Below are 25,600 nucleotides of genomic sequence, written 5' to 3' on the forward strand. Positions count from 1 at the left end.
TACCCACCCATCCCCCAGACTGAACAATCCAATTACACTGAATTGGAAGAAATCATAAAAGAAAAAGTCTGCAGTTTGGGATACAGAGCAGGGCATAGTTAAATTTAGCTTTACTGGGAACTTGCTCCAACTTGATTAATCAGCTAATCAAAGCTCTTTGTTTCATTTCAGTTTCCTTATCGTCATCCAGAAAGGCTATTCACCACTCACCAGCTGCACCGAGTTTCTGTGGGTCCCGGTCAAATGCTCATGCTCTGTTTAAGATTCTTTGTCTTAGTTGATCCCTTGTTGATCAAGAGTTGGAAAAAAGATGTGATATTATTTTCTATACTCAGTCCACCACGTTGGAGATGGTGGCAGGGTGTCTGCATAGGCAAACGGAGCTATAAACCGGGGTCTCGGGTGAGAGCTCTGGGGCTGGAGATCTGTTAGAAGTGATAGTCCCTAAAACCGGGAGACCGTGTCAGGTAAGAAGGGTGCGAAGGAGAGGAAGGCTTGGGTGGAACCCTCTGGAACACTCCCATTTAGGTTACAGGAGGGACACGCAGCAGCTGGGCCATGAGGCACACAGCTCTGGGAGAAAAGGAGAAGAGAGGGGTTAACCACACAGGGGGACCGAGGGTGCTAAAGTCCCTCAGAATGAGGCAGGGCAAGGACATGGCACAAAGCATATGAGGCAGAGAGAAAAATCGCATTTCTGTCTGGTGCACCTCACCCCCAACCCCCGGCCCCCTCCCGGTATCTTCCACTTCTGGAATCCCTAGTCTCTGGAGGCGACACTGCCCTTGCTCCTTTTTCCCAGTTCTTTTCGCACCTTCTTCCTCCCCTCCCTCCTGGACTAGCTAATTCCTACCCTGAAGTCAGATCTCAGCCTCCAAATCTCTTTTCTGACCTTCCAACGAGATCAGATCCCACCATTACACCTTCACGATACACTAGCCTTTCCGCTAGAAAACGTTTACGTTGTCATCGTGTATTTTCACGACTCTTTGACTAATTCTACGTCCCCAGGTAGACAGGTCACTCCATAAGGGCAGAGACCATGCCTGGGCCATTCACGAAGTGTCCACCAAGTGCCCACTTCAGGGTCTGGCTCAAGCTGTACTCAGTCGAGATTGAATGAATGAATGATTGAGGGCAAGCAGGTGGTGGCACATTCTCAGGACTCGAGGCCAAATATTCTTTCTGGAACCCCTCGGAAGTTCCATCGGATCATCTGCAGTTCCTGCTCACAACCCTGGGTAACACTGACTGTTACTGTCTCCTGCCACTGCTCCCGTGGCCAGTGTCCTGAGTCGGGCCAGCCCAGCCTCCTGCTCTCCGGCCTCAGCTCTGCTCTGCAGAGATCGCTGACCATGTTGCTGAGAGCTGTTCTGGGGGACTGATGAGGGTGGAAGCCAGACTGAAAAGAGTGGGAGGTGAGGAAAGGGAGGCAGTGGGTGTAGACAGCCTTCTCACAAGTTTGGCTTTGAAGAGGAGGAGAGGATTAGGGTGGTGGTTGCGAGGAGCTTTGTGGTCAAAGCAGAGATTTTTTTTGTTTGTTTTTTAATTTAGGGAGTGATTTAAATATGTTTAATTGTCAGTGGGAAGGTTCCAATCGGGTGGCACAGGTTGAATAATTCAGTGTGAGGAAGGATCCAGAGAGGAAGAGTGAAGGCACTTCTAAGGGGCACACGGATGTTAATAGAAGCTCTTTCGCCTCACAGGTGGCTGAGGCCCCGACAAGGGAGGCAGCCGCTCGTCCCGCCCAACGTGGGATGCTGGACCACTAAGCACGAGTGGGGAGGGAAATGTCTGAGAACTAGTTCTGAGTCAGTATATTGACCGCCCACCTCCAGCTTATAAAGCGGATGGATGAAAAGCCCAAGGGGGAGGGGACCAGAAATTATGGAGGAGTTTTCTGGAGGAGACACTTGTACTGCAGAGCCCACCCCTAGCCGCCTCCGTGGGAGGAGGGAGGTATGCTTCCTGTTTCTTCCAAATCAACAGAGGAGGGCCACCTGGGGAACTTGAGGGGTGGTCCCTCAAGCCAGGGGGACACAGGGGTTACTGAGGCACACCTGGAAACCTACAGGGGAGGCTGTGGCTGTCTGTCAGTGGCTGGGCTTTTCCAAAGCGCTTTATTTGAGAGGTAGGTGAAGGTTGGTCCTGTGGGTGCACCTCCTGTGACCAGAGGTTGGTCTAGATCAACAGTTTGCATGTGGGTGACTTTATGCCCCGGAGGACATTTGGCAATGTCTGGGGACATGTTTGGTTGTCATGGTGAGGAGGCTTATCTAGTGGACAGAGGCCAGGGACGCTGCTACACATTTCACAGCGCATAGGTCGGTGCAGGCAGAGGGGAGGACAGGGTGGATTTGGTGTTGGGAAGCTGAAGAAGTTCCCATAGGAGGGGCTAAGCTTTTTCTGTGGAATAAGATATTCATCACCTGCCGGGAATGAGGGGGATGGGAGGGCCATAGAGATTTGAAAGAATGAAGAATTGAAATAGTCTCTGGGGAGTAGGGGAGCTAGGAGACACAGTAGGGTTGCCAAACAACATGTAAGAGAATGGAGGGGTCCAGAGGCACAGGCAGGGCAGATTCCGGGGGGCTGCCCAGGGGTCCTGCAGCAGAGCCTGTGTGCCCAGGCCTGCCCACTGAGCACTACTGATACCCGAAGTGGCACTGAGGGCCTCCGTGTTAGCAGTGCCGTCCTCTTTTGTTGCTGTAGCTAACAGCTGTCCACTAGTCCAACTTGAGCAACCCTCACTGGCTCACATGATGAGTCAGTCAGTTCCTTGATCAGGACAGGCCCAGTAACTGCAGGCAGCTCTCAGCCTCAATTGCTCCCATTTTGCCTTTACAGAGGGGAGAACATTCTGACTTGTACCTCATAAACGTCACTGAGCATGTCTCTCCCTGCCGTGTTCTCGGTGCTCCCGCCAGAGTGGTGAGATACGGAGGCAGGACATGCAGCCCTCGTTGGCTCTTACGCAACAGCTTGGTGCTACGGTGGTCAGCAACAGACACTGACTTCGCCACAAAGGAAATTCATTGGAAGGATATGGAGTCTCTCACAAAATAAATGGAGAAGTTGGAGAACCCAGTCTGAAAAGCACAGGGACCAGGGAGGCCTTGGGGACACAGAAGCACGACCTGGTTGATAGTCTCATCTGGCCACTACGGGGGTGCATCAACCCTCACCTCTTCTCTGCTTTTCTTTCCCTCCATTCTAGAGTCAGAGTTCAGGAGAGAGCGCCTCGGTAGGCTCAGTGTCCTCCCACCCCAGGGAGGACAGACATCATTTTCTGATTCTTGTAGGTAATCAGGGTGCTATTCCCGGAATCCAGACAGCAGAGGCAGGACTGAGAAAATAAGACTTAGGGACCTCCTCAGCTCTACTGGGAGAAGGTTCTGGATGCTCATTTCTTGGAAGACTCTCCACAGTTCTCAAGAGCCCCTCCTCCATGATAAAGATTCCTAAACTCTGAGTCTCAGACACTCTTGCCACTCGGATGCAAACAGAAGATTGCATAACCATTTCAGGGTGCTGCTGGGCTCCCAGTTGAGTCCCTGCTTGGCAAGTCTCTTGTCTCCTCTTACCAGCCTCTGTCTGGCTCAGAGGCAGGCCTCATACACCATCCTGCTGGGGACATGCAATTTAACCATTTCATGCCCACGGACCCATGTGTTACATAAGCAGTGCCCTAACCCTCCTCTTAATCTTGTACATTTTTTTTTCCTAAAAGGGCAAAACACTATTTTAGTCACTGTTTTGCGGAGAGAAAAAGTCCTGTTTGTCCTCATGATTCATTTTGGTGGTTTTTGGATGTTGTATTGATTCATGACGACTCACTCAGCATCTGGTATGAATTAAATGGGACTTTCTCTTGGTGACAGTAAAATGAAAGATCTTAAACAAGGCTGACATTAAAAAGAGGCCTGGTGGGAACACAGGAGTTTGAGCAATCTTCAGGACTTGAGTCAGTTCAAGCAGATGCCGTACAGTGTCAGCAAAGTGAGCAAAAAAACCAACCCGCCACGTGGCTTTGGTGTGGTGCTGCCCTTGACGTAACGTCTGCTCCTCGCTTTCTTGCCGATGACTCTTTGTGGGTCAAACTGCTTCCCGCAATGTGTTGTGTTGTTTTATTCTGCAGCCATTGTTCCAATAGACACAGCGGGAAATAGAGGCAGGAAACTGTCATGGATGTCACATTAGGGGCCAGATTCTCTCTGCTTTGTTCCAGGATGTTTTCTGCAGAAGCCCAGAGGCCATCCAGTGGTTCTTTTGGGGGGGGGGCGGTGAGGGGAGTAATTAGGTTTATTTATTTAATTTATTTATTTAATGGAGGCACTGGGGATTGAACCCAAGACCTCGTGCATGCTAAGCACGCGCTCTACTACTGAGCTATACCCTCCCCCCATCCAGCGGTTCTTAATGGGGGATGATTTTGCCAACCCAAGGGGATCTGGCAATGTCTGGAGACATTTTTGGTGCTCAGAGCTGGGAGGGCGCTACTGGCATTTAGCGTGTAGAGGCCAGGGATGCTGCTGAAAGCATCCTATAATGCTCAGGACAGTCTCCATAGCAAAGAATTTTCCAGCCCCAAATGTCAATACTGCTGAGGTTGAGAAACTGCTTTAATCCAAACTGACCCCGAATCCCAAATGACTTGATGATTTCAGGTCATTAATTGACTTAATGAAAGGCTTCTAGTTATGGTAAAAACAGATCTTTTGAAAAATCATGTAATTTCTGTGTTTAAAAAGTGTATCAATCTTGCCTAGATCTTAGTCTCTAAATAACATTCTCCACTAAAAGGAATCAAGGTTCCTGAGAAATGGCCATTCTAGGGCTGCAACAGATGAGCAAGGAAGGTATCAGAGACTATGGGGTCAGATTAAAAGGTAACAGGAGCCAAACTGAAGGCGTTCCCTATGGTCAAAATGGGATGCTTTGGGCATCAAAAAGAATAACGCAAATATGGGAAAATTCATATCTGCAATCATGTGGCTTAGAGAGGCTTCCTTTATTTTAAAAAACGGCATTTCCATTGCCTCTTAAAGTTAGATGTCCTCATTTTTCTTTAGTATTATCAACAATAGAGGAAAGGAAATTTGTATCATCTTGATTAAGCTCCCATATTAAAGTTGCTCTGGAAAGGGAGCCGGAATGAGGCTACACAGTGATCACACAGTCATCATCAAACAAACCATGACTAGGCACATACCCTGAGATGGCTGAAGCTCTCATGTGGGAAAGAGAGTGAGAAAGAGAGTAATGTATGAACCTGTGATTGCAGAATGAACAAATATGGTCTACAATAGTAGGGTGTGTCAGCTGGAATTGTCCTCTTATAACCAAAAACCCAACTCAAGTAAGTTTAAACAATAAAAAGAAGTTACTGAATCATAATCAAGAGATCTAGACAGTGCTACTTAAAGCATGGACTGGAGAGGTCCACAGACTGTTACTGGTCCACATTGAGATATAACTACACTGCTCAAGTCATGCACAGTCATCTTAATAGACGTTAAGGCCTGCAAGCCTTGTAATTGCCCAGCTGCGAGACCAAAGAAAGAGCCCGGAGACAGTGACGGAGACATCAATGATTGGGCAGAGAATCTTACATACCCTAAGCGAAGCCCTGGAGTGACACCTCACCATGTACAGTGAACAGCAGGCAGGACACTGCAGCAGTCTTTGCTACTCGGAGTTGAAGGTGAGGCAGGGACTGGTCAAGCAGGGAACGTACTACAAAAAGCAAGAGAACAGCCATCTTGAGCGGCCTGACCATAAATCGTCTTTCTAAAAACTTCCATTCTTCCATTTTTTAAAGGGGAGGAGGTAATTAGGTTTATTTATTTACTTATCTTTTAAGTGGAGGTACTGGGGATTGAACCCAGGACCTTGTGCATGCTAGGCAGGCACTCTACCACTGAGCTACCCCCTCCACTGCCATTGTTGATAATGATAAAGAATCATGAGAACACCTGGGTTTAAGAGGCAATGGCAATACTACTTTCTATAAGGGAGGCTCTAGAAACCATATGGTTCATTTTTATTGTATGTCACAAAAGTATCAGTCAACGGGATAATAGAAATATGAAACTGGAAATGAAAATCAAAACTGCCTTAATCACAGACAGTTTGAGAAACACTGGCCTAGTGTGGTGATTCGAAATCCTGGCTACTCCTTAGACTCACTGGGTGAATTTTGACAACTAGTCATACTGGAGTTCATTCTTAGAAATTTTGCTTTAATTGACCTAGGATGAAACCCATGGGTATTTTTAGAAGCTATCTAGGTGGTTCTAATGTGTAGCCAGAGTTGAGAACCAGTGTTCTGGATTTAAGCTGGCCTCAGATGAGAATTGATCCGATGGTCAGGAATGTCATCAAGGACTTGGGTCCTCATAGCACTAAATGCTTGTATTAGAAAAGAAGAAAGAGCTCACATCAGTGATCTCAGTTTCTACAATAACAAACTAGAAAAAGATGAGTAAACTAAGTCCCAAGTAAGGAAATGAAAGGACATAATAATAAAGATCAAAGAGGAACTCAATGAATAGAAAACAGAAGAACAGATAAAATCAATGAAACCAAAAGCTAGTTCTTTGAGGAAATGAATAAAATTGATAAACCTCTAGCCAGAGTGACTAGGAGAAAAACAGAGAAAACACAAATCACCAATATCAAGAATATCACTGCTGATTGTATAGATATTAAAAGGGTAGTAAGGGTATGTTATGAGCAACTTCGTGTCAATGAATTGCATAACTTAGATGATATGGATAATTTCCTTGAAAGAATCAAACTACTAAATCTCACTCAAGAAGAAATAGACAACTTGAATAGCCCTACATTTATTAAAGAAGTTGAATTTGTAGCCAAAAAGCCTTCTTACAAAGAGTACTTCAGGCCCAGATGACGTTCCTGGTGAACTCTACCAAATATTTAAAGAAGAAACAATGCCACTTCCATACAGACTCTTCCATAAAATCGAAGAGAAGAGAATATGTCCCAACTCATCGTTTGAGACCAGCGTTACCCCGATGCTAAACTCAAAGACATTATAAGGAAATATATAAAAATCCCGAAAATCCCTACACCTACCAAATAGGCACCCATTCCTGAGATATTCATCATTTGTTGCCTACCCCTTAATAGCTCTTTTGAAAAGAAGTTATCCTAACCCAGAACCTAGATCTTAAATGACCTTGAACTGTGTAGAAGGCCTTCTTCTGCCTGGTTCCAGATGTTTGAAACCAAGGGCAGCCATTTAATTGTGCCTGGAGACTGGCTTAAAGAGGTTTGCTGGAACCCAATCAGATGCCCTTCTCAGGAGGCTGACCTAAGAGACACAAAGGGAAGGAACACTGGTGTAGGAGCTGAGGATGGAGATTCATATTGCCTAAGCAGGTGTGGCAGCCATATGGGAACCATGAGGATAAAGGAGATGAAACAGATCCAAGGAGTGGAATGAGGCAGAGGCACAAACATAGGCAGAAACGGCATGACAGAGAGAGCTAGCAATGAGGAAATACCCTGAGTTTCTGTCTCTCGGGGGCCCAGTTTTCGGATTCTGCTGGGTTCATGTAAGACCCTTTACACGTAACACATGAGTGCCCTCCTGTTTCTTATAGCCAAAACCACCCTGACCAAACAAAATATTCAATAAATGTTAAGTTCTTTCCCTTCCTACAGGCTAAGTCCTTGGTGTCACTTCTTAGCCTTAGCCTAAGGATACCATGGGCCACCTTCTTCATTCCCAAAGACCTCAGAGATGTAATTGGATTCACTTTTCTTTTGTGCATGTTCATTAAAGAAAAAAATGTTCTTATTGAGGCATAACATAGTAAAGAACACAAATCTTAAGTATGCCTGTCAAAGAATTTTTACACACTCACACATACACACATCCTTATGCAACTACCACCCAGACACAGAACATTTCCACTGCTTACAGGAGGTTACTCTTTCTACTCTCTGTGGAGTTGCAGATCAGGTTGTGAGCAGCTGGTTGCGTGTCCATGCGCTACGAACTGAATTGTGTTCTCCCATAATTCATGTGTTGGAACCCTAACCCCCAGTGTGACTATATTTGGAGATACGGTTTTAAAATGTAATTATTTTTCTTTCTCTTTCTGGATGACTTCACTTAGTCATCCAGACGATCTCATACTAAGTGAAGTCAGCCAGAAAGAGAAAGAAAAATACCATATGATATTACTTACATGTGGTATCTAAAAAGAAAAAAAAAAGGACACAAATGAACTTATGAATAAAACAGAGATAGACTCACAGACATAGAAAACAAACTTATGGTTACCAGGGGGGTAAGGAGGTGGGGAGGGATAAATTGGGAGCTCAGGATTTGCAGATACTAACTACTGTGTATAAAAAACAGATAAATAAGTTTCTACTGTATAGCGCAGTGAACTATATTCAATACCTTGTAATGGCCTATAATGAAAAAAAATATTTAAAGGTATATATATATGTATTATTGAATTACTGTGCTGTGACCAGAAATTAATACAACATTGTAAATTGACTACACTTCAATTAAAAATAAAGAACCATTGCAGAAAATCTTTTTATAGACTGCTTTCATATGGTGATGTGTAATCATCCCAAATTTGTTTCATTAAATTGGAAAAAGGTACCTGTTAGTAATAATATCACATACAAACAGCAGTGTTATTTATGATTTAAAAATAGCTAAGACTTGAGTAGGGAGGCTACAGCTCAGTGGTAGAGCGTGTGCTTAGCATGCATGAGGTCTTGGGTTCAATCCCCAGTACCTCCATTAAAATAAATAAGTAAATAAATAAATAAACTTAATTATCCCCCCAAAATAATTAAGACTTTACAATTTATAAAAATAAAACTTATATAGAGGGGAAAAGTTTAAGGATATTTAGTTATCAAAAATCTGGGCAACTTCCTTATTAAATTATATTATTGCTGGGAGAAAAACCATAATTAAGGTTAAATGAAGTTATAATGGTGGGGCCTTAATCTGATAGAATTAGTATCCTCATAAAAAGAGATACCAGTGCACTCTCCTTCCCTCCCCCTCCCCCCTACACACAAAGAAGCCAAGTACACAGGAAGGCGGTGGCCATCTACACGTCAAGAAAGGAGGCCTCAGGATGAAACCTACTTTGTTGGCACCTGGATCTGGAACTTCTAGCATCCAGAACTGTGAGAAAATAAATTCCTATTGTTTAAGGCACCCAGTCCATGGTATTTTATTATAGGAGTTCAAGCGCCATATCATACCGTGAGACTCACACTCAGAACAAGAGGGGAAAGAAGTTTTGAACAGAAAATTACTCTTGGCAGGAGCTTGGGCAGCCGATCCCTCAGTGCAAGCAGGGACCTGTGCCCAGCATGGGATGGTGGCGGAGGGCTAGCAGCACAGCCTGGAGGACAGGCAGCCCCTCAGCCACCAAGTCCAGTCCAGTCCAGGCTGACGTGGACATATTGCTAGGAGACGTTGGGCAAACTTGGAACTGTAGTTAAATGTCAACCAACAGCCTCTCACTCATCTGTCCCTTCAGAAGTGCTCCGAGATGGCCCAACAATCCAATAGGGCTTTCATTTTATTTTCCTCATCTAAATGTGAGCCTGGTGGGTAGAACCATCTGAGCACTGGCTTGTTAGGAAAAACCAATCCCTCAGCACGGAGTGGATTTAGCACAACTTACCAGCCAGATTATCCCAAACCCCCTCTGAAAACACCACGCTGCGCAGTCACTCCACTCTGCTGTTAAACAGTGACTCCTCACCTGGATATTGGTGAAATCCTGGCCGGGAGTAGCTGGGAGGGGTCAGTCCTGGCCCAGGCTCCCTAATTTTGTCATGGTCCTGTGGGTTGTCCACTCACAGGCTTCCGTGTCCTGAGATGGCCACTCACGCCACTCGTCACTCCTGTGTTAGAGCTTATGTACCAGGGCAGAGAGCTCCGGGTCTCCGTCTCTGCAATTGCTCTACTTCTGTCTCTAAAGGAGAGTTTTGATGCCTCCGTGATTTCTCTTCCTATTTGTTACAGCAATGCTGCGATGCAGCCCCGTCCTCCACCAGACAGCCATCCTCCCCGGACAGACATGGTGGGAGGTACGGGAAGGATACACCCCAAACTCAAGGAGGTGGGTCCTCAAGTCTCACTTTTATCTGTTACTTTCTCCAGAAATCTCTCCCTGATCCCTCACTTGGAGTTAGATGTGCTTCCCATGGTGGGCAGGGTATTAACAGCCTCTTCTGCAGTCATAAGAATATAAACACTGTTGATTTAGTTAAAATCGTGATGAACTGTCTTGGGAAGACAAGGAAGGGAAAAGGTGAGTTGATGTGTGTGTGGGATGTGGGTGTGGGAGTGTGTAGGGGAGAGGTGTGTGATGAGACAGCTTCAGCTTCAGCTTCCAGAGTAGGAAGCTGGAAATCGGGAGATGATGATTCAAATTGAAAAATCAAATTGAAAAACCTAAGCATATTATTGAAAATCAGGGCAGTAAATACCAGAAGAACTGAGTTAAGAGCTTGAACTTCGCAGGGCTGAATTAGGGGACTACTGCTATTTAACCGATGTTTATTGTACAATTGACCAAATTAAAATTAGGAAAATAAAACAGATCAAATCAGAGCCTCTCTGCCTGGACTAGGAGGGCAGACCCTGGCCCTAGCCCATCCCTGGCATTCTCACAGCATAATTCAAAACCAGACAAACCACAGTTTCAAGAAATTCCCAGGAACAAGAGAGAATCGCCAAATGCCTTGGATGAGAAACAGCCGCTTAAACAACAATCAGTCTCTCTGTGATTCAGGATGAGAGAATTTTGCTGTATTTAGTGCCTACAGAAAAGCTAATGTAGACATCTTCTTTTTGTAGTGTATTCAGCACCCAGAGTCTAGAAGAAGCTGGAGTCTCTCTCCCAGGATCTATTGCCTGAAACCTATGAACTGTCATTGCCCCCATGTTTAAGAAGCTGTGTCTTTTTGAGATGTTTTCCCCTGGCTGAAGATGTGCCTTCCTGGTCCTTCACAGAGATGTGAGGAGGTCTTGATAAAGCATGGAGGGAAGAGCCCTGCTCACAGAGCTGTCTCTGACAATGGGTAGAATTTTTCAGACACAATCTTGGCTAGTTTAAATCAAGGAAACTGCATATTGCAGTTAGATCCTTCCTGGGCCAAGTTTTTACACAGATTTCCAGCAATGTCAATGCATGGTATATAATTATAGTATCTTTAAATTAGGACGAAGCTGGATGAAGATGCTAATGCAACCTACTGCATTTAGAAAACCTTTCAGCCTGAATCTTGTAGAACAAGGATGTATTTTCACTCTCTTGTTTCATAGATACGTGAAACACTCGCATTCCCCAGCGTCACATGTGAAATATGTCTTTTTTAAGCCTTAGGAATTCATATATTTATAAAATCTGCAAAAGGGAGCACTACATGTGGGGTCTGCCCCAGGGATTTCCAGGAACACCTCTTTCTGTGAGGTTTGTAACATGGATGGATTTCTTGAGGTGCGCCCCCAGGGTTTGCCTCTTTATCTGAGAACTCTCACACCCACCGCCATTCCCAAGAGTGGATACTGACCTCCACCTACACACACACACACACACACACACACACACACGTGCATGTGCATATGCTCATAGAGCCATAGGACAGAGAGGTGGCCAACCCAGGGCAAGTGCCCCAGAGACACAGCCAATCCCCTACCCTGGGGATTTGGAACTGGGTCACCTAGAGACAAGGGTCAGTTGGTACAGGCACCAAAGTTCAGAGTCTTGAGAAGACCAGCCATGTTTCAGCAGAAGTGAGAAAGCCAGTCTGCGGGGGGGGGGGGGGGGGGGGGAGGAGGCAGATGCGCTGGGAGGCAGAGATGAGAGAGCTCATGTTCTGATAGACAGGTCATCATGCAGAGACAACGAAGGCCAGGGGACAGAGACCAGGCCACAGAGTGATGGAAGGACAAAGGCACAGAGACACAGTAAGAAGAAAAAGAGATGACAGAGCCAGAGGCATAGACTGAGAGACAAAGGGACTGGGAGATGGCACCCTGGCTCCCCACATGTCCCCAACCCCCAGCCTGGGTGCTTCCCGGCCTCTAAATCACCACTTTTTCTGTCCCTTTTGGCATAAACCCCAAATCTGGGTGACTCAGTCACCAAACAGTGCTTGGGACTGAAGGGAGCTGGGCTCCTATTTTGTGTCTGTTCTGGTAATTTACTTTTATCCTTTTATGGGTAGGGGGCATTCCGTGGGGATGCGAATTCGGCATGTCAGTCAGTCTAACAAAACTCGCTAAATGTGTCTCTGTTCAGACGACGGTATTTTTCCCCTATCTCCAGTCATTAAGTCAACGCTGCTGTAGGAGTGACACTTAAGTGACTGGGTTTTTTTTTTGTCCCCAAGGTACAAAAAGTACTGCCTACTTTCTCACAGTGCATCAGCAGGGTGATGTGTCCAAGGTGAAGTTTCTGGAGCTTCAGAGAGCTGGGGACGCTGACCCAAGGGGGTTGTCCCCATGAAATAAAAACCCCGCAACGGCAGGTTTTGAGACTGTTCTGCCCACCAGCTTGTAGTGCACAGTAGGCACTCAATAAATACACATAAAAGACCGGACAAGGGGCGCACAGATGGGACTCGTGGATGTAACAGGGCCCAGGCGTGGGAGGATGGAGGGCAGGCCCGCGGAGGGCGCTCCACATGTGTCAGTGCGGTGTCAGCTCTCCCCTTGCAGGTGTCCTTCAGGCTCTGCGTTTCGCCAAGGGCCTGGGAGGCTGTTTCCCTGCGTTCCTGGGTCCCAGATTTCCTCTGATCGTCTTCCTGGCTTCAGGAGTCCTCTTCTCCTGATGGAGTTTGACAGTCATCTGATTTTGTTTTTTTTCTGCTTGAAATTTGGGAAAGTCTTTATTTTTCCACCAAGTTTAGGAATTTCACCAGAATGTGCCTTAGGGTCGGGTTGGCTTTTCACTTTAATTGGCACCAGAAGACCCATCTCAGTTCATTATAACAGCTTATTTAACAAATATTAAGGGCTTACTATTACTGTTTTAAGTTCTGGGTAGTGAAGGCAACAGAAAACTGTGTGAGAGAGAGGGAGAGAGGGAAAGTGGAAGAGAGAAAACAAGCAAGTTTTGATTATTGATCCTGTTCCATTGATTTATTTAGAAACTTCAGGGATGCCTCCCCCTCATCATGTCTTCATACTTTATCCTAAAAGTCCTGCATTTCCCCCTGGCTTTCCTTTCATCTCCTCATTAATTTCCCCGATTTGCCACCTACGTTTCTCTTGCCAGTCTTGTCCAATAATCCAATCTCCTCTAATCCTATTAACCACAGCTTCCGGTGACACGCTAACGTGATGGGAGCACGCACCTGCCCTGCACTGTCCTTGTCTGATGGTCCTGAGAATAGGGAATAGCTGTCTTCTAAAATTTTCTTTCATTTCATGTGCGAGATCCTCTTCAGAGAAATAGGATAATCAGCACAATTTCACTGCTTTCTTCTTCACTCCTGTGCTCGAGGCTTTCTCACTGGGATCAGATTTGTTTTCTTCCCCTTCTATTCAGACTTCCTCGCAATTCATATGTTAATCCAATAAGAGCAAGTAGATGGTTTTTTTTTAAATCACTAAATCTTGTAGTATATATGCATTCAAAATAGGGGAGAGAGAGGAAATTGGAGAGAGAGCAGGGGAGGGGAGGAGAGAGATTGATTTAAATAGCGCTGGAGATTCTGCCTCCCAGTCTACACAGAAAGCAGGTGCCTGTGATGAGCAGAGATGGGAGATGTCATGGGAACCTGTGGTTCCCTCCGTGGGAAGAGGGTCTCATGTGCCTCTTATATGCAAGCATCTCATCACGACCCTAATGTTTAAAGATGTTTTCCATATAAGATCCATAAGGTAAACCAGCTACTTCCTCTGGTCCACAACCAGAGAAACAGCCATCAGTTCCCACTTTGAAGGGAACACTGGTTGACCTGGATTTTCTTTGGATGGTACTATATGGTAGAGACACATATGGGTAATTTAAGAGATTTATAAGAGTAATTGACTATACGGGATAAATTCTTACATGGAGATTTTTGAATCCAGTCTTCAGCTGAGATGTGAACCAACTGTACTAGACATGTCAACCACAGTGTCTGGGATGCCAGAGCCCTTTCTGATGACCAAAGTGGGCAGACACCACTCCCTGGAGCCCCCAGTTGAGAGGCCCCCTGACAATCTATGGCTTGGTACAAGTAGGCAACATAAGCCAATCAGATTCCCCCTCTCTGAAACCTGAAAATGAGAATAGCCAAAGAAGGAGGCTGTTACCAGGGATGCTGAGGCTTGAAAGTCACACACATGGCCATCTCTGTGGTCCCCTGCTCGTCACACAGGTCAGCCCCATCCACTGTGGGAGGGGACTCCATGGACACAATTCCCTAACTTAACATATATGGGTACCTAGGATGTGCCAGGCACTGTTCTAGGTTCTGAGGGTACAGAGATGAACAAGTTTCCTGCTCTCCAGCACTTACCTGGAGCGCTGCTCAAGACCAGCAAGAAACAGATACATGAGCGAGATGGTCAGAGAACAGCAGAAAGCCCTGGGTTTTGGAGTGAAGCCATGAATTCTCTTTGCAAGCAGCCAGTTTCTTTTTGAGAGACAGCTCTCAGCTTTCTGTTGGGTTCTGTTGTTGTTTGTAGGACTAAGTATGGCAGAACGGTTGATGATGCTGAGTAATTAAGGAGGTAAACTGGAGGATATATGTCACCAACACGTGCTTTGGCTTCCCTGAACCACGAAACACTCTTTCTACATTTTAAGAATTCCCCGCCCGATGAACTCACACCCTCCCCATGGTGGAAGCCACAGGGAGCCATCTTTTTCCAGCCTTACGTGCAGACAGGGCAGAGCATGTGACTTAAGACACCCCCAGTCAGAGGCACCTGCCTGAGGCTAAGTGACACAGAGAAGCAGGTGCCAAGGCAACTTGTCTGGAGAGGATGATAGCAGATCCACCCGGCTCCCAGAGGCAGTAGCAGCCGGCATCCCAGTGACGGTGTCCATCTTCAAGTGCCCCCTCAGGGCAAACGGCAGTGTCAGTGCAGCAGGGGTTATCTGCCCAGGTGGCCTCCATGCCCGATTCTCTGCTTTCCTGGGGATTTTATGAGGTACCTATTACCTTTTAACAAATTCCTCTTCAGCTTAAAACAGCTAAAGAAGAGTCTGTTGCTTATAAACAAGAACTCTTGCTAGTACATGAGGGGAGAAGGGCAATAATCCAATAAATGAGATCATTTCAGACAGAGGTCAGTGCTAGGAAGAAGTTAACACAGGTGATGTGAATGGGCATCTCCTAAGGGAACGGAGCATGACATTGGTACAGACTGCGCGTGTGTGAATACATCATACCGGCAAACCATAACATGTCAGTCATGTATCATGGTTCCCATAGTATTTACAAATTTATAACAGTGAAGAGCAACCATACACACAAAAAAACCCCACAAAGTGAAGTGAGAGAGAGTGACAGGCTGGGGTAGGGGCTCTTTTTGATAAGGTATTCAGGCAAGCCTGTCTGAAGAGGTGACATTTGAACTGAGATTTGAAAGATGAGCAGGAACCAGCCATGCAAAGATCTGGGTAAGGAAACTTCTAGGCAGAAGGAGCAGAAGATACAAAGGATGAACTTGAGAAGTTGAGGAACCGATGGAAGGCTGGCGTGTTTAGTGGATAAAGAAGGACATGATGAGATTGGACAACAGGTAGGGGCCAGTTCACACCAGGCTTTGCAGGTCATGGCCAGGTGCTTGTATTTTATTCTAAGATACAAGAATAATGGCAGAAAGCCATTAGAGGGTCTTAGATAGGGAGTGATAAGGCACTGGTAGGCAGCTCTGAGAATGCCCCCACGGATCCTCAGTTCCTGGCACATACACACTTGTGTAGTCCAGCCCACACAGGATACGGCTGATCAGTGTAACCACTAGGATGCTGCAGAAATGAGTGTGTGCCTCCCAAGGCTGGGTCGTTAAAGGCACTGTGACTTTCCCTTGCTCTCTTGAGTCACTCCCTCTGGGGAAGCCGGCTGCCATGTTGTGACGACACCCAAGCGGCCCTACAGAAAGACCCACTGGTGAGTGAGACATCTTGGAGGAGATCCTTCAGTCCTGGTCAAGCCTTCACATGACTGCAACTCCAACCGACATCTTGGCTACAACTTCAGGAGAGACCCTGGGCCAGAACCACCAAACTAGGCAGCTCTGAATTCCTGACCCATGAGTGTGCATGATCATAAATGGTTGCTGTCCTAGGCCACCGAGTTTTGGGGTAATTTGCTACCTCTTTCCATTGATACAACCAGTGTCTGTCCTGCTTGGCAGGTGCCCTGGCTTTAAGAGTTGTTATGTATCTTGAGTACGAGCTCTGAGTGAGCCCACGTGGGAGATGAGACCAGATGGTGGAGGCAGAGAGAAAGCAGCACCCTGGGGTAGGGGACTGAGTCACGCTCTTTGGAGGAGGACAGAGTAAAGACCCACAGCCCAGCTCAGCTACAGTCTTGGCTTCTCCTTCGTCCAGATTGCTCTCCGGGATCCCATGTCTGTGTCATCACTGTGAATGCCTCACGACTCTGGGTGATCCGGGTGAGCTCTCCTCCTTGTTCCACTTGGAGCAATTCCAGACCTGAGGTTGGAGGATTGGGCTGTTGTCCGAATTCCCTCTCCTGGGCTGGGCAGAGCTCTCAGCCCTGGGCACTAGTCAGCAGCAGAGGCTGCCTTCCCTCTGCCTCCTCTGTGCAGTTGTGGCCCCAGACTCCCAGCACAGCTGCCTCTCCAGCCGGGTGGGTTAGGGGCTGTGTGACGGGAATCCCTTCTTCATCTGTTCCCATTAGAAGGGGCTGGGTTATGTGGATTTTTCTGTTCTGGCTTTGCCTGACAGTTTATTGGGGTTGATTTTAAGGACATTTTAATGGGCTTTAGGGATAAGAGGCGCTGGTATTTCAGCTCACTCTGAATAACTTCCTGAAAATCAGACACACAGCATTTCCCCCTCTTTTTGGCATTAATTTAAAAAATACTAGCAACAAGGCTCTACTGTATAGCACAGTGAATTATAGCCAGTATTTATAATAACCTTTAATGGAGTATAATCTGTAAAAATACTGAATTACTATGCTGTACACCTGAAATGAATACAATATTGTAACTCAACTATACTTCAATTAAAAAAACCCAAATACTAAATAGAAAAAGTTCAAACAATACAAAAATATCAAAAGTGAACCCTCCTTACTCTTCCCACTCTCTGATTATTTAGATTACCTTCAGGTTTTCTCTAATACAAACAGTTCTGTGATGAGCATACTTGTTCACACATCCACGTACTTTTGAGCAAGTGTTTCCTAGAAGTTCATCTGCATGTTTTACACACAGATGGGTTCTCCCAATGGTCCTTCAAAAGACTGTACCAGCACATAATGCCCACCGTATACAGAAGTACTCCTTTTCTTCCTGTCAACACTAGATGTTATCAGTTTTTAAATTTGCATTTCTCTGATCCCTAGTGAGCATAAATGTCATTTCTCAACCAGCGGCCATTTGAATTTCTTCTCCTGTGAATTGCCTGTTCTTGTCCTTTGACCATTTATGTATTGGAATATAAAGCTTCATCCTTTGATATGAAGGGAGTCTTCATACTTTCAGGTTATTATGCATGTTGCACCTCGCGTCTGTCACTTGTCTTTTATCTTTGTTATGGTCTCTAGCCCTACAGAAGTCTTAAATCTTTATGAGGTCACACCTGTTCACTTTTCCCTTTAGGGCTTCTAGATTTTGTCTTGCTTAGGAAAGTTTTCCCCACGACAAGAAAATAAAAAATTTTTTTATCATATTTTCTTCCAGTACCTTAAATATTCTGTTTGAAAGCTGATGTCAAATTGTCCTCCAGAAAGGTAGTACCAATTTACATCTCATCAGCACAGTGTATGAGCCCTATTTCCCTACACCCTCCCCAGCCCCTTCAAATCTTTGCCAATAGTGAATATGTATCTTGTTGTCTTAATTAGTATTTCTTTCTTTTTTTTTTCTGAGTAAAGATAGATTTATTTAGGGAGATACATACTACATAGAGTGGGCTGTTTCAGAAGGTGAAAGGCCACGAGGTGTGGGGGTTGGGTGCTCAGGTTAAAGTAAAAGTAGATACACACTCCACAGACAGAGTGCGGGCTGTCTCCAAAGATGAGGGAGCGAGAGAGGCCACGAGGCGAGTGTTGCCAGTTTTTAGGGTCTTGGTATGTTCACATGCCAGCAAGTGGGTGGACCATTCCCGCTACCCTGGGGAAGTGGCTCTGGGATTCCCAGGAACTGGGCCACCACCCACTCTTTGACCTTTCATGGTTTTACTTAGCATTACGTTAACTGTGAGTGAGATCCAGAATATTTTCACATGAGTATTGGTTATTTGTGTTTCTTTTTCTGTGAACTGCCTGATGGTATCTTCACTTGGTTTTTCTGTTGGCTGTCAGTCTTTATCTGATTGATAAAGGGCTCATTGTTTATGAAGGAAATGAGCCCTGGGTCCCGCCCCTGTGTGGTAAATAAGTTCCCCCGGTTTGTCCTTATCTCTCTGCTGTCTGCTAGCAGCATCTATTGGCCAGCTGCTCGGTGCAGTGGGATGGGGGAGCAGCAAGCCCTCGCCACACCCCACCAGTCACCTTGTCAGCTGCCTAGGCTTCCCCTGCGCTTGGCACACCCCGAGAGCCAGCCCCTCCCTACACAGACATTCTCTTCCCAGCATTCAGATTTTCACCTTCAACTCAATCCTATTTTCCTTTCGCTCTTCAGCATCCTTTACGCCTCATAACTTTTGATGATGAGGATATACTTTTGTGGTTTCTAGCCCTATGACAGATTTTTTTAAAATATGTTTTTGTTTTTATTTATTTTGGGGGGGCAATTAGGTTTATTTATTTATTTATTTATTTTTGATGGAGGTACTGGGAATTGAACCCAGGACCTTGTGCATGCTAAGCACACACTCTACCACTGAGCTATGCCTTCCCTTCCTAGATTTTTTTTAATACATATTTTATTGCTCGAGTTAGAACAGGGCCTTTGGAACAGAACTCAAGCTGCCATATTCTCCATCATTAATTCTTACCTAATCATGTAACTGATTTTTTTGTTGTTGTTTCTTCTGGTTTTAAATTTTTATTTTCTTCAAGCTTTCAGGTCTAAGATCATTTGGTAAAATGATTATTTTACCAGAGACATTTTAACAAGCTTGCATTGGTGAGCCACACTCTCATTCATGCAAACTAGAAGACCATAGGGACATTTTTGAATTGAAAAAAAAAATCCAACTTCTAGACCAGAGGCGGCTTGTGCTCGCTTCAGCAGCACGTATACTAAAATTAGACAAGAGGCAGCTGTCAGCCTGTCCTGGGCTGGGTGCCGGGCAACCGCGATCACCAGGAGGTGGGAGAACACAAGGGGGCGCACTTTGCAGGCCACAGCCCTGTCTCAGTTAATAGTACAGTCTTAGGTGAGTCCTCCATATGCTCTTTTCCACGTTTGCTCCATCCTTCCCTTCTTCTTCTTTGGTCCTTTCAAAGTCTAATTCCCTCCCGCATCCTGCCCTCAACCATCCCTGCCTGTTTCCATGAATATCAGCCTCATTAAGATGGTCTCAACAAAGAGGACTTGGGGGTCAAACGAGTTTGAGCAACGCTGACTAACATGTCACCCTCTAGGAAGTAGGCTGGCACTTTAGAGCCTCTGGGAAGCCCTTCAGGGAAGACATTTCATCTCTGTGTGTGAGCAGCTGGTACCCCAGGCTTTTAGGAGCACTGATCTGTGCACCCCTTACGAGCGTCCTGCAGAACTAGCACTTGCCTGACCTCGCCATAGGGAGCGCTGGCTCTCAGGCCCCTGGGTGGGAAGCAATTAAACAGCACTGTTTGCAGTGGCTAGAGGTGTGTGTTGATGTAACAAGGGACGTTCCCCAGGGCCAGCCCTGAAGAGAGGAACTGATGGGTTTCACCAGCTCCCATTGCTACCGCCTGAGCCATGGGAGAAGGCAGAGTCAGCAACAGGGGCCCAGGTGGCAGCCCAGCCCCCCAGGCTGGGGCAGAAACAGAGCTGCAGAGATTCCCAGCTGCAGTGTGGAAAGGTCAGCCCTACAGGCTGGCAAACTGAAGCAACCCTTTGCTCCAGGGGCTTTATGAGAAAGTTAGTGGGGCAGCCCACAGAATAACGGCCTCTTGGGGGTCGCAAGGGGAACTTCTCTCCAAAGAACTGCCCTTTAATGTGGCTTCATTTCAGTGACACCCCCTCCCCACCTCCCCGGACGCTGTATCTCTTGCATTCAAGCTTTAAATTCCTGGGGGAAAACATCTGATTGGCCAAGTGGATCAAGCAAACATCCTCAGGGGACCCAGTCTGTGCTGGCCTGGCTTCTGGGATGGGAGGGCCCAGCAACCTCCACGGCTCCTCCTGCAACCAGGAACCCGGGCTCCTGGCAGCGTTTAGGGCTTGTTGGAGGGCAATGAAGACGCTGCAGAAAGCAATTAAGGAGCACTCCATACTTACAAGGCCAGGTTTTGAGCGGGTAAAGAATAAGCATCATCTTCTGAACCGGGACAGCCAGAGCACAGAGCAGATCCGTGTCTGGCCAAACTGTTGAGTTGCACCAGCTCCCCAGAGAAGAGAGGCAGAGGCTTCACAGGAGCCTTCTGCGCATCGGGAAAACTATGTTCTGTCCTCCTCTCAGAGTGTGGGCTTGGTCTTCTCAACAAATCCTTTTGTCGTGTTTCTGAGGTCTACCAATAAAGGATCCATTTAGTAAAAAGAATAACGATGAAAACGGGAGCTAACATTTAGGAAGTGCTCACCAGGGTCAAGCACAACCCCGTGAGGCAAGTACCATCACCTCTACTTTTTCAGTTTGGGAAACAGAACCACGCAGAGGCCACTGGCTTGCCCCCGCTTCACAGCTGGGAAGGGTGGAGACAGGTTTGAAGCCGGGTCTCTACAAGTCCAGAGCCCACGCACTGGGCCCCTAAACAGAAGTCGTCTAGGTCTTGTTCCTCTACGCGGGCTGACCGTGCGTCCCTGTTTGTGCTGCTTGTTGCGGCACAGCTGTTAGCAGCGCCTCCTTTCACTCGCAGCAGCATCCTGGTTTGGGTGATACACGTTAGGGAAGCTAGGATGGACGGAACCAGGATTATCACAGCAAGATGCTGATGGTCAGAATCTGGAAAACCCAGCCCACAGCTCCCCTCACTGTCCCAGAGTTCTGCGTACCAGTGCTCCTCGTCCCAGGGCAGGTCTGCATTATGTTGGTGACATGGCCCTTACTGACCCTGGATACTTGGGCACTTTGCAAGGAAGTCTTTTGAGACTTCCATATCCCAAAGTTCTTTGTTTCTATTTGGACAGAGAGCTCAGCTTTCTCTCTGCTCCCACCTCCCTACATGTACTTACCAGGGTCTTGTCCCTGTTTTCATGCGTTAGCCTGGCTCGGAAAGCAGCCGCTGTGGTCCCCGGTGTTCCAGGTTAGGGCTGCTATGCCCTGAGTGTTTTCTCCAGCGGTGGGTGCCGAAGCTTAGGGCTTTTTAAACCTTTTTGTCCACACTTGCAGGTAAGTCCTGGAAGCAGAGGCCTAGGCTCTTCACTCGGACTGGGCCGGAGAGTGTGCAGATCGACAGAATGACACTAGGTGCCATCCGGGTAGGCACTGGGGAGTCAGAATTGAATGAGACACAGTCCTTTCTTCAAATTGGTCATAGGCCAGGGTGAGGGCAGACTCTGCAACAAAATCAGCCTTACAGTTAATAAGTAAAGTTGTGGACACAAAGTACAACTCAAGCACAAAAGAGGAAACGAATAGAGAAGGTACATGGGTCAACTATTGTCAACAATGCTGTATAACAAATGACTCCATAATTCAATAGCTTACTGTTATGATCATTTATTTCTGGCTCATGTGTCTGTACACTGACTGGAGCAGCCCTGCCAGTTTCAGCTGGGCCTGGTTAGACTGGCTCCTGGGCATGGGTTAGTTAGGCTGCGGTCTGCCTTGTCTTTCATTCTCCTGGAACCACAGGGCTATGTTGGCGAATATATGCTCTTGGCAGTGGCAGAAGCGTGAGTGAGTAGGCTCTGCCACCAGCCCATGCCAAAGCTGTGCTCCAGGTCTTGTCTCCAAATATCTCAGTGGCCGAAGCAACTCACAGAGCCCATCCCAAGAGCAAAGGGGCCTGGAGGTATACTACTCCCAAAGTAGGAAGGCAGGTAAGTAAATATTTGCCAAGCAAGAATCCAAACCTCACAAAAGACTTCACAGAGGAGGTGTCATATGACCTAGGTCTTGAAGGAGGAGTCGGATTTTTCCAGGTGAAGATGGGACAAGGCACTGCTGTCTAAGGGATGAAATGTGTGCCTGGAGGCGGGGGGGGGGGGGGGGGGGGAGTGGCTGTCAAGGTAGTAGTGGTGGACTGGTCTTAGAGGCTCCCTGAGCCGTAAATTGGGCATGTCCTTTCTTTGGACACATTACTATCCAGTCCCCCCACCCCAGTCATTTTCTTTATTTGCAGTTTCTAAGACTTCAATTTTGCGCCACCAAATACAAGTTGAAGACTCGGTTTTTAGCCAGGAGTCATACTGGAAAGTGTTAGTGCTTATCTCAACACTGGGGATTTATGCCAGTTTCTCTGGGCACAAACCAGGCAATTTTATAGCCCACCAACCCTCATGTCTGAGTTGAGGTCTCCATCTTTCTTCCCCCGTCCCACCCTGGCTGTGACCACCACAGCCCTTCTTGAATAGACTTCCTGGGGACAACCGTCAAGGCAGATATGAGGTGAATCAAAATAAGGAACTTAGGAATGGAGGACTGGGAAACCCAGTCTAAAAAGACTGGCAGTGATCAGGGGACCCATGCATATGCAGAACTGGGGTCAAACAATGGTGGGAAGGATGGTTGCAGGACAGGATGCAAGTAGTACAAACCTCGACAATGTAAAAAAAAGAACTCACCACATTTGGGAGGGGGGAGGGGATGGGAAGTGGGTGAGCTCATTTCCTTATCCTAAATCGCAGGCTGTCAAGAGCTGCCATCTACAGTTGAAACATATGTAAAGAATGAATTCAGCCTCTGGATATTTTTCTTTCCTTTTAATCATTTTTAGTTCGGCAATTTCTTTAGTTACATTTACGCTGCTTCTTCTTTTTCTTTTTCTTTCTGTTAAAGACTTTTCCCAAAAGAGCATGTACTGTGTGAGCCCTTTTTTGTAAAAAAATTTCATCCATCTATCTGCCCCTTTCTCTGAATAGGTGTGTAGACACATGTTTCCATCGAAGTTTCTGGGGGAGCTGATTTTCCCGACCACTTGAAAATTTTCTTTTTCCTGCTCTTCGGTGTTACTTGAATTCCTTACAATGTGTATGCACTATTATTAGAAAAGCAAAGCTTTCTATAAAAATATATATGTTATATATATATTTACTTCTGGAAAAGAGAAAATCCGCATTCGCCTCTCATGCTCCCTCCCCAAGCTGCAGGACCCGACGGGTCGGGACTGGTCCCGCAGGTCCCCGCGGTGCGGGGCGCCGTCCAGCCCCTCCGGGTCCAGCCGGTGGGGCCGGCGGGCGGGGCCGGGGAACCCACTGGGCGGTCGGAGCGGGAGGGCGAGGCGGCGCCGCTTCCGGAGCTCGGCGGGCAGTTTTGAGCCTGAGAAGTTGGTGCTGCGGCGGGTGGGGAGGCCCGCTCGCGCTCAGGGGCTGTGCTGCCTGCGGAGCCGAGGGACTCTGCGCCTCTCTGGGCCTGCTTCCTCATCTATAAACCCAAGAAGTCATCCTTGTCTCACTTCCAGGCCGCTGTGAGGGACGTGTGATGTACAGTGTCTGAGCGTCCACAGTTGAGCGGTCACTAGAGACTTACCAATACACTCTGCCGTTATAGGATTCGATTTTAACCTACACTGCCAACCCACTCTAAAGGTTAAATTGGAGAGAAGCGGGTCAGGTAGCGCTGTCGGCTGTTTCCGGGTCCTAACAGCTACTCTTATGTCTCAGCTCCATCTAGTGTCCACATTGGGACACAGTCACATATAATGTCTTACTGTAAAATTTCCATACTTGCGAAACATAAAGCACGCATCAGGCAAACAAGACCTAAATATGATCAATTTAAAACATACTTCCCTATACTAAGATTTAGTACTTCAAAGCAAGCACTATATAGAGTCAGTGCTTCTAAAGATTCGTGCATCCTTTGAGAGGACAGCAAATTTGTGCAACAAATAATACTTATTATCATGGACATTTATTGAGTGCTTGGGCTGTGCTGGGCACAATTCTAAGTGCTTTAATTGTGTGAGTTCATTTCACCCTTTACAATGCTCTGAAACGGGGGTGGGGGTGCTTAGTGTCTCACTTTATAGATAAGAACACTGGGAGACACGAGAAGTAAAATCTGTCACTCTGCTAAGTTCTGAGAGGAGGTAGAGGTTCCCTAGTGTGCCAGAGATGAGGAAGGAGCCAGATGGGAAGCCACTGCAAGGCTCAGGAGACAGAATGGGGGCTGAGACAGGCATGGGGACTCAGGCTGGATCTGGGGGGAGGAGGATGGCTGTGCAGAAGGGCTCGCTCTCCAGCTTGAGCAGATCCAGCTAGAGGCCGTGATCCAAGAGAGGCCCGACAGTAGTCAGCAGTTTGAAAATATTTATTGAGCATCTACTACATGCCAGGCACCGGAGATGGTGAATTCACGTAGACAGGCACAGCCCCTGTCCTCGAAGAGTTTAGAGCCCCATGGGGAAGGCCTGTGGCAAAGGTGATTTAAATGCCAAGAGTCAGAGCAGGAGGAGGGCTGGGGAGGGTGTCATGGAGGCCTCCTACACGGGGAGCGGGGGTGGAGGCGGGAGAGGACAGGCAGACTGAGAAGGGACAAGGGACAGAACTCACAGTGGGGTCAAAGAATAGAGTGTGTGTAGACCCAAGTAGAAATGGTAGCTCAGGAAGTTGGGGTCAGAGATGGGATTTCTGAGTAAGATTTCAGAAGACTCACCTTTGACAAGCCCTGGGTGTGGCTGTGGCTGAGGAAGTGGGTCTGTGGAGGTGGTTGAGGCTGTTTGCTGTTGGATGGGTCAGGCCTGTGAACCCTGCTGGGATGTGGGGAGCGGGGCTGGGGGTAGAAAACTGAGCCCAAGTCCTTGGTGAGGTGGGGGGAGGGCTAAAGACTGTTCAGGATAGCGTAGTAGGTGGGGAGGAGCATCAGCGGCTGAACCTTCAAAGCGGAGGGGTTTTAGGGGAGGGCAGGTGCAGGGTCTGGAAGAGGTGCCACTGTGGGAGCAGAATCCTGAGCCCCCTGCCACGATGTCCCATCCTGGGTACCTACAGCCTCAAAGCAACCGCGCGCCCCTACTTCTTTCTGAACTGCTCTCAGGACTGGGCGCAACGGCACATATTAAGAACACTTGACAAGTGGGGCCAGTGCAGGACCTGCTGAGCCGAGGATCAGACATCTCTAACTGCAGGCTGAGCTGAGAAAGGCTTTCCACTAATTCATCTCACCCGAGGCTGAAGAAAAACACCAAA

The 25,600-nt window shown here is 47.1% G+C and overlaps 1 long non-coding RNA gene across 1 annotated transcript; it reads right to left on the reverse strand.

The window, feature by feature from the left end:
* Positions 1-20,586: 20,586 nt before the first annotated feature.
* Positions 20,587-21,799, reverse strand: LOC140689625 (uncharacterized). The gene is made up of 2 exons (XR_012064665.1): positions 21,485-21,799; positions 20,587-20,820 (listed from the first exon to the last, which is right to left on the reverse strand). It is a non-coding gene; the product is annotated as an uncharacterized lncRNA (long non-coding RNA).
* Positions 21,800-25,600: the final 3,801 nt, after the last annotated feature.

Source organism: Vicugna pacos, chromosome 27 (assembly GCF_048564905.1).
Source record: "Vicugna pacos chromosome 27, VicPac4, whole genome shotgun sequence".
Taxonomy (NCBI): Eukaryota; Metazoa; Chordata; class Mammalia; order Artiodactyla; family Camelidae; genus Vicugna; species Vicugna pacos.